General features: G+C 46.8%; 1 long non-coding RNA gene across 1 annotated transcript; it reads left to right on the top strand.

Annotated features, from left to right (window-relative positions):
* Window positions 1-319: 319 nt before the first annotated feature.
* Window positions 320-1,250, top strand: LOC124249162 (uncharacterized). Its single transcript, XR_006891287.1, has 3 exons — window positions 320-406; window positions 647-741; window positions 866-1,250. It is a non-coding gene; the product is annotated as an uncharacterized LOC124249162 (long non-coding RNA).
* The last annotated feature ends 6,943 nt before the right edge of the window (window positions 1,251-8,193 follow it).

Below are 8,193 nucleotides of genomic sequence, written 5' to 3'. Positions count from 1 at the left end.
TGAATCCCCAAAAAGGCTTGTTTAGGGAGACAAATGCGTGGGCCCTATCTTGGACATACTCTATCAGAAATCACGTTTCAATGAGCTCCCCAGATGAACCAGGTGTGTACAAACGTTTGGGAACCACTGCTTCATACTGACTTTGGAGAAGAAACAGAGACTGCAGTGCACTGCCTGTGTGGAGGAGAATGGCACACAGAGGGAGTTTCCACCCGGCATATATTCAGCATAATATTCATATTATGCTCATATTCAGCATAAGGTGAGTAACCAGCATCTAGTTTCTTCCTCCTTGACTCTTCTCTCTCTTTGTCCACAGGTAGACTTCAGGATGCCATGCTGCTGTTTCTTCCCAATTTAAGGCTGCTCTCGAAATTCATCTTAATCTGGTTCTACTGTTACAAAGGTGAGTGTGTCCACGTATGTTTCTGTGCGTGCCTACGTGTGTGTGTGTGTGTTTGGTGAGGTCCCATAGCAACTGGGAGAAAATCCTCTTTGTCTGTGGTGAATAAGAAAAGGACTTTTAGTTAACGACAGGAGGTACACTTACAACTTCCTATTCGTTTTTATAAGTAATTGGAAAACTTGGAAGATCTGTGCTGGGGGTCTGATGGCAGGACAGGGTTGACCAACAACTATTTCACAGGTGGAAGACACTCCCTGCGGCCACTGGGCCCCTCTCTGACAGATGGCAGGCAGACCACGGTCCTCCTTCCACAAAGCCCACGAACGGAGATGCAGGTGGGGCTGTAGCCCACCAGACGGGCTGAGTGTGCTGGGTGGGGGCTGGCCCTGGAATTGGATCCATGGGGAGAAATTCCACAACGACAATAGCTCTGACGTGTACTCCCTCCTCTCGTTGCAGAACTGGGTGTAGGAACAGAGGAGAGTCCGAAGGTCGCCTCCCAGCTCTGCCCACAGTCTGGTCAGTACCCTGGTTGGAAGTGACTGAGATCCAGCGCAGACTAGCTTAACTGTAAAAGAGAATGGATCTCGATGTAGCTGGGAAGGCTGGGGACGGAGCTGGCCTGGCTATTTTGAGAAACGAGGGCATCGAGGGCCTCTTTCTCCCTTTCTCTTTTTTCCATGTGGTCTCATTCCCTCTTGAGGCCGAAGTAGAAGGTTTCCTTTCCTGCTGGTGCTGGCGGTGGGACTGAGGCTGCAGACAGAGGCTGGCTTACTTCACCTCCGAAAGAAAGAAAGAGCGAACACATACTTTCTCAATGGCCACTTATGCAACCCCAGGGAAGGCCTCTGATTGGCTAGACTGGGGTCACCTGCTCATCTTTGGACCAACCATTATGGCCAGAAGCAACAGAACTGGCCAGTCCTTGAGGGTGTGGTTGGGGTGGGGATGGGGTGGCTGCTTTAAACAGAAGCCCCACAGGGTAAGGAGAGGCAATTCCCCAAATTAAGAGGTGACATTAGCAGAAGAAGAGGGAAAGAAACACTAAGCGGATATAAATATCCATTACTGTCATTGGCTGGCTTTGTGACTTCAGCAAATTAATTCCTTTACCGCATGTGGGCTTGTTAAGAGAATTAAATAAGACATATGAGGGCAAGCCCTTAGCACATAGTAGATAATCAATGCATAGTTATTATTACTGCTGACCAGTTTCCTTCCCAAGAATTTACAAACCCTACAAGTATATAAACATAATTAAACCCAACTTTATTCCCATGACTGAAAATCCCAGGGATTCTAATTTAAGCACTTTATGAGATGGTGTTGGTGACAGGACTAACACCTACCTTGCAAGTAAATTGGCCAAATTGGCCTCTTGTCCGATAAAATTGTTACATATCATAGGCACAATGCAAATTAAAAAAATTAAAGCTGGAGAAGTCTCCTTGCTCTAATGTAGTCCAGTAATCCTACATCACAGACCAGGGCACTGGCTGGAGAGATGGAGATGGGTGTTCAGGAGCCCAGACTTTGCTAGAGGCGAACGGATCCCCAGGATCAGGCTTGATCCCCAAACAGGAATGCTGGCTGCCGGCTGCTCCCCTTTCAACCCCCTGAGCCCCATGGGCAGGACAGGGCAGGAGACTGGACACGGGGCATCTGAAGGGCAGCCACTCAGGCCATTTCATAGAAGCTGTCTCATCAGGATGCTGACCAGACGGTCAGCCGGACGAGATCACATCTGCAGGTTCCAGAAATCTCTGTGGCTGCCAGCCTCAGGGCAGCCCGTTTCCACTGCAGCCAACGTCTGCCTGACCAGCTCCCCCTCTGCCCCTCACACCCTCCAGGATGCAGGCCTGCAGCAGCGGAGCGAGCAGGTGCCCACGGACTGACTCATGCTTTGAATGATGTTATCTCCGCCGGCCCCTCCTCCGAGGGCTCCACCCTGCGGGGCCCCCCCATGGCTCCCTCCCTCCTGAAAGAACGCTAACAGTGCAGGTCTGGGGTCTCCTGCCGGCTTCATCCACCTGCCAGGCTCTCCCTAAAGTCTTGTCAACTTCAGCCCTGTTCCCTAAATTTACTAACCTCGCTCGTGTCATTCCTACTAACCTCTTCCTCCCAAAAAAGAGAGTCCCTTCTCATTTCCTTCTGGAATCAATACAACCCACACAACAAAAACTTTTACTGTGTGGGCACAGTGCGAGGACCCTGTGTGAGACTCCTGCACACAGACAAGGAGACTGGTTTGGGTTAAGTGGCTCTACAAATGTGTGACCGGCGCACTGCCCTCCAAAACAACACTGACCTTCTGCTAACGTTTGGGACTCCTGATTGTTGAAGGGCCCCCTGCGTGCAGTTGGAGCTAACATAGAGTCCCGTGGCTTCTCCCAGCCCCACAGCTCCAACAGCAGCATTCTCTCGGGTGAGAGTCGCCTGGAACACCCCAACGCCGGGTGAGGAATTTCCTGGATGCTCAGGTGTTCCCGTGCGCAGCCCAGAGTGGGAACCACCGCCTTAGACACACGCCGACTCAGCTCCTGATTATTAAAGACGATGTTTCACGCATGGTTTGGACTGCTTCCCTCTCCAGCTCAGGGCTTCTCAAACAGGAGCACATACCAGACGCCCTGGAGGCCTCTCCGAATAGATCCGGGGCCCCACGCCCGAGGTTCTGGTCTTCTGGGTGTGAAGTGGGGCTGGGAATTCGCCATCTTGCAGGCTCCCAGAGGATGAGAAGCTGCTGGTTGGGACTCGGTTTTGGGAACCCCAGCTCCAGTGGGCCCTCTGCTCTCCATCTGTGCATGTAACAGCCTAGGAGGAAAGGCCCCAATCCTGAAAAAGAGACGAGGTGGATCCGGATATTTCCCTGGGGACCTTCAGCACAGTCAGCGTCACTCTGCTAACATTGTAGCCATCGAGTTGGCTGAATCAGATAAGGAATGTGTTGGAGAACATCATTCATTATTTTCATGGATTTTAGAATCAGAGCTACCTGCATTTGGATCCTGGTTCGGGAACTCACTAGCTGTGTAACCTGGGGAAAACTGAGCACATCCCCCATAAAACCTCAAGTTCTGATTTATAGCGTAGGGATAGTACTGTGGCCCAGAGACGTTCTTGCATAAAATTAAATGAGACAAACAGTGCAATGCATGGCACACAGGAGGTACTTTGTAAATGTGGGGACGTAACTCTAATCAGTGAGAGAAAGGATGTGCCAGATGCCACGGGGCATGGCAGAGAGCCGGCGAACACCACATGGGGCAATGCTGAATCAAGAATCCTCAGGATCTTAAAGTGTGAGGGCTTCAGGGGCCTGGCCCAGTGGCCTAGTGGTTAAGCATGCTGTGCTCCATGCTGTGGCAGCAACCCACATACCAAAAAATAGAGGGAACGGCCCCCTGCTTTGTGACGTTATGGAGACTCATGTTCAGGGAACAGAACTCGAGGCAGGAAACATTTGAGGGTGGGATGGGTAGATGTCAGCGTGGAGGTCAGAGGACATCAGACCCTAGAGGAACCGTGGAGTCCTGGAGGAAGTTTCAGGGGATGAAGGAGACAAAAGAAGGAGAGATGAGCTGGGGGGTGGCATGAAGAGAAAAATTCTCATCACAGGGGGCTGAGGCTTTCCTGGAGGCCTGGAGTCACAGCCCAGTTCTGGGACAGTCAGACAAGCAGGGCCTGTGGGACACAGGGATGGGTAAAGACGGAAAGGAGTGATTCCTCCACACCTGCCCGTCCATCCCAGCGGAGGGCCAGCCACCCTCCAAACCACCTCTGTTCTTCTCTTCTTCCTGGAGGAGGGAGCAGCCTCATTGTTGCCAGAGCTTCTGTTTTATGCTGACAAGTCCTAAACTTCCACACATTTACGGTATTGACGGGGAGACGGGACATGCTGTAGCTGAGTGGAGCTGTGGCACTTATCTTTCTAAGTATGGAGGGTGCTAAGTAAGATATTATAAAGCCAGGGTTGAATTATTGGCTATTCTTCAGGAAAGAAGGAAGTCGTAAAATAATTTGCAGTGTGAAAGAACATCTATTTCCTAGAATGAATAGTGTTTTGGGATTCCCAGAAAGGTTAATGATATTGCTGGGGATGGAGAGAATCCACAATACACAGGTTTGCTGATACATGCACTTTTTTGTAAGTTAAGCTATATTTCCATAAAAAGTTTACATAAAAATTATCTAGATGTCTCATAATCCTTGTATGAACTACCAGCATTTTCTGTTACAAGACAAGAGAATTCTTGCTGAGCCACAAGCAGCTCACAGACTGAACTATTTTAGGGACCCCTCTAATTCAGACGTGAAGCTGAGGCATAGATAAAAATAAGCTTGGCAAATATAATTTCACTAAGTGGTTTCTGTAGCAGAAGCTTTACCTGGTCTTTCAAGTCGCCTGTCCACAAGAAGTCATCTAAGTAAATCTCAGGTTGCTCTCGAAATAAAGCATCCTGCGGAGAGCGATTATCTCTGAGGTGTGGAACATTCTCCCAGCTTGGGGCCCGTGTCCTATTTAATCACCCTGTTTCAGATGCCATTAGAAAGAAACCCAAGTTTAGTAGCTGCTATGCTTAGCCAAGAAGAAAGGCTGGAGAAAGTGCCAAGAAGGTCTTAGAAAACACACTGGTGGCAATCGTTTGCCTGAGTACAAAAAGCCAGGTGGAGCCATTTTCGATTGTAATTCAGGAAACTCAGCCTCTGGGAGTAAAGCCTGCCTGTGGAGTTAGTCCCAGCGTGCACACACACACACGCACACACAAGCGTGCATGCACGACACACACTCTCGAGTGCACACACACACACAGAGGCATCAAGTGTCCATTGAGGGAAACTATATGATGCCAGGTCTGGAGGGGGAACTGCTGCTCACGCCACTGTCAGAGCTGTGATCCTCAGGACACATGAGCCCGGATGAAACTAGGTCAGCCCAGGTCTTAGGGGATTAACACTGCGTCACCACAAAAAATGTCTCCAGAATTAAATCTACGGGATATTAGAGCCATTCAAGCTTCTGTCTTTTCTCTATTTTATTTGCTGCAATTAACCACTTTAAGAGGATAACTTGTGTATTTCTACATATAGCTATTTATTTTTATTTTTAAATTTTATTTTAAATTTTATTATACATCACACGTTTAACTATTATAGGACCCCCAAACCAGTGGACTTAAATCCCAGGTGGTGGTTTAAATAAAAGAGCAGTTTGTCTAAGAAATAGGACCCTTTTCACACTTTCTGCTATCTTATTTTTTCCCTAAATCTTGCCTTTCCCCATTTTCTGTTTTATTCAAATCTACTTTGCCCCTAAAGGATGCCATTACACACACACACTGCCTCTTTGCTGAGAGCAAGGTGGAGGAGGGATGCAAGCTGGGCAGCTGCTATGGGCTTCCAGAAGGAAGGGTCATCAAGGTCCAAGGCAGAGGCCAAGGGATAGGAGACAAAACAGAGCCCCGTCATTGGTGTCCTTGGAACAGAGTCAAAGTAGGCACGACACAGGTGGATCGTGCACACCACTGGGTACTTTCTCCTGCAATTCCCTCTGACAGGTGTGCTCTGAGTCCACAGGTGTGCTCTGAGTCTACAAGTTTTAATCTCCTCTGGGAAAGAAAAGGCTAGGAAGTCAAGCAGGTAGTTGCAATACTGCTATTCTTAATCAAGACATCCTGTTGCCTGCTGCTTTTCTGGCTTATATTTTCCCCAAAGTAGGAAATGTAATGAAGGGCTTTGCTTTAAAACTTCTTTCCTTTTACATTCTGTGAGCCTGAAAACCATATATGAATAAACCTAAATGGTGGCAACGTCCACAATAAAATAAGTTCCCAAAACTTATTTTCAGCTGGAAGGTGGAAATGAGATTTGCTACAATAAGCTGCACCCCGGGTACTGTCTGGAGCTGTTATAAGACTCCATTCTCAAGACGGTCCACATGCTGCTGGGGGGGTAGAGATGCAGAATGAGGTACGTTTTCCTCTGAAATATTCCTTCCCCTCTACGATGATGTTTGCAAGGAAGACGTGCAAAGAGATTTCCATTTTTCATTTGCCACCTAGAGTTTGTTTCCAATTCTAACTTCAACGTTTCCAAGTGAAGCGTTCATTAAGAATAGTATTTGCCATAAAGAGGAATCCTTGAATTATAAGGGAAATTTAAGGAAGGGGAATACAAATTTCCTTCCACCTGTTATTAATTTTTCTTATTCATCCAGACTTCTCTCTGCTGTGGAAGAAGTGACATTTCCATTGAGGCATAAGGACCCCACTGTGTAGAGCCCCGAATCTAATTGTGATAGATTGTTTTTTATGGCTATTGATCATTGTTTTCCCACCTTTTCTGCTGAGTTTATCATGGTGAAATACTCCACTCCAGAATTCTTTCCCCCATACCTTTGCAACGTGTATTATGTTTGGATAATTTCCCTTTGCTACGAGTACTGCCAAATTCTCAGAGATCATCTAGATGTTTTGGCAATGGCAGAAGAGGTTGAAACTGCCCTTGTTTTTGCCCGAACTGGCCTGAGTCAGCTGATGGGAATACTGATTATATGCTCTTAGGCCAAGATGTGAAGCTGGTTTGGAAAACTGTTGGAAATATCAATCCAAGAACATTTCTTTCCTATTTATGTGTATCAGTCATCTTATTTCCTACTGAGAATTATTTATATCATTCAGAATTTCCAAGTACAGAACATGACTTTGAAATCCCATGGTTTCTGGAAATCTTTCAGAAAGGAAAAGGAGATGAAATGAACCAGTAATCAGGCAGAATTTCATTCTTTGTTTTCTGAAAGCAAGCATTTTCTGTCTTTTTTTTTCTTACAACCCTTCCTTCTCACTCTAACCTGTTAATATGTCGCATAGTACGATTCTTCTCTCATAAATTTACACACGATCAGGACATTGGCTGGAAGACTATGGTCTTAACATACTGTGTACTCAATACAGCACAGAAAGTTATCAAAAATACACATACATATGTGTGTGTGGATGAATATAAAGAGCGAGAGTGAGTGAGAGAGAGAGAGAGAGATGAAAATGTGGTTGAGTTGGGACTGAATGTCCCTCAGATGAAAACAGAACTTTGGTGAAAATCATCCTCCTTTCCTATGTTTATCCAACTCTGGATTCCACTTGTAGTGAAGGGGTTGTCGTTAATTTACTCTCTCATTCTCTACACACCGATGGAGCCCCTAGTCAGTGCGAGATACTCTTCTAGAATCAAGAGCTGCCGTGATGAATCAGCAGACAAGTCCATGTCATGGAGTTTCTCCATGAAGGGAGAAAGATGGACGATACACAAACGGAAACTTTCATATCAGAAGGAGAGCGGTGACACGATTAAAACAAACTGGAGCAGGCGTCCTGGGGGTGCAGCGATTAAGTTCTCACGCTCTGCTTCGATGGCCTGGGGTTCACCTGTTTGGATTCCGGGTATGGACCTATGCACTGCTTTTCAAGCCATGTGACAGGTGTCCCACATATAAATTAAAGGGATATGGGCACAGATGTTAGCTCAGTGCCAGTCTTCCTCAGCAAAAAAAAAGAAGAGCATTGGCAGCAGATGTTAGCTCAGGGCTAATTTTCCTCAAAAAAATAATAATTAAGAAAATTAAATTAACAAAAAACAGAGTGATATGATTATGAAGATTCGGCAGGCTACATTAGATTGTGTAGGCAGGAAGCACCTCTCTGAGAGGTGACATATAAGCTGAGACACACACGACAAGGGTCAGCTGTGTGAAGATATGTAGGAAAACCACTTAAGGAAGAGGACAGGAC

Source organism: Equus quagga, chromosome 12, assembly GCF_021613505.1.
Source record: "Equus quagga isolate Etosha38 chromosome 12, UCLA_HA_Equagga_1.0, whole genome shotgun sequence".
Taxonomy (NCBI): Eukaryota; Metazoa; Chordata; class Mammalia; order Perissodactyla; family Equidae; genus Equus; species Equus quagga.
This window is presented reverse-complemented; position numbering and strand designations above follow the sequence as displayed.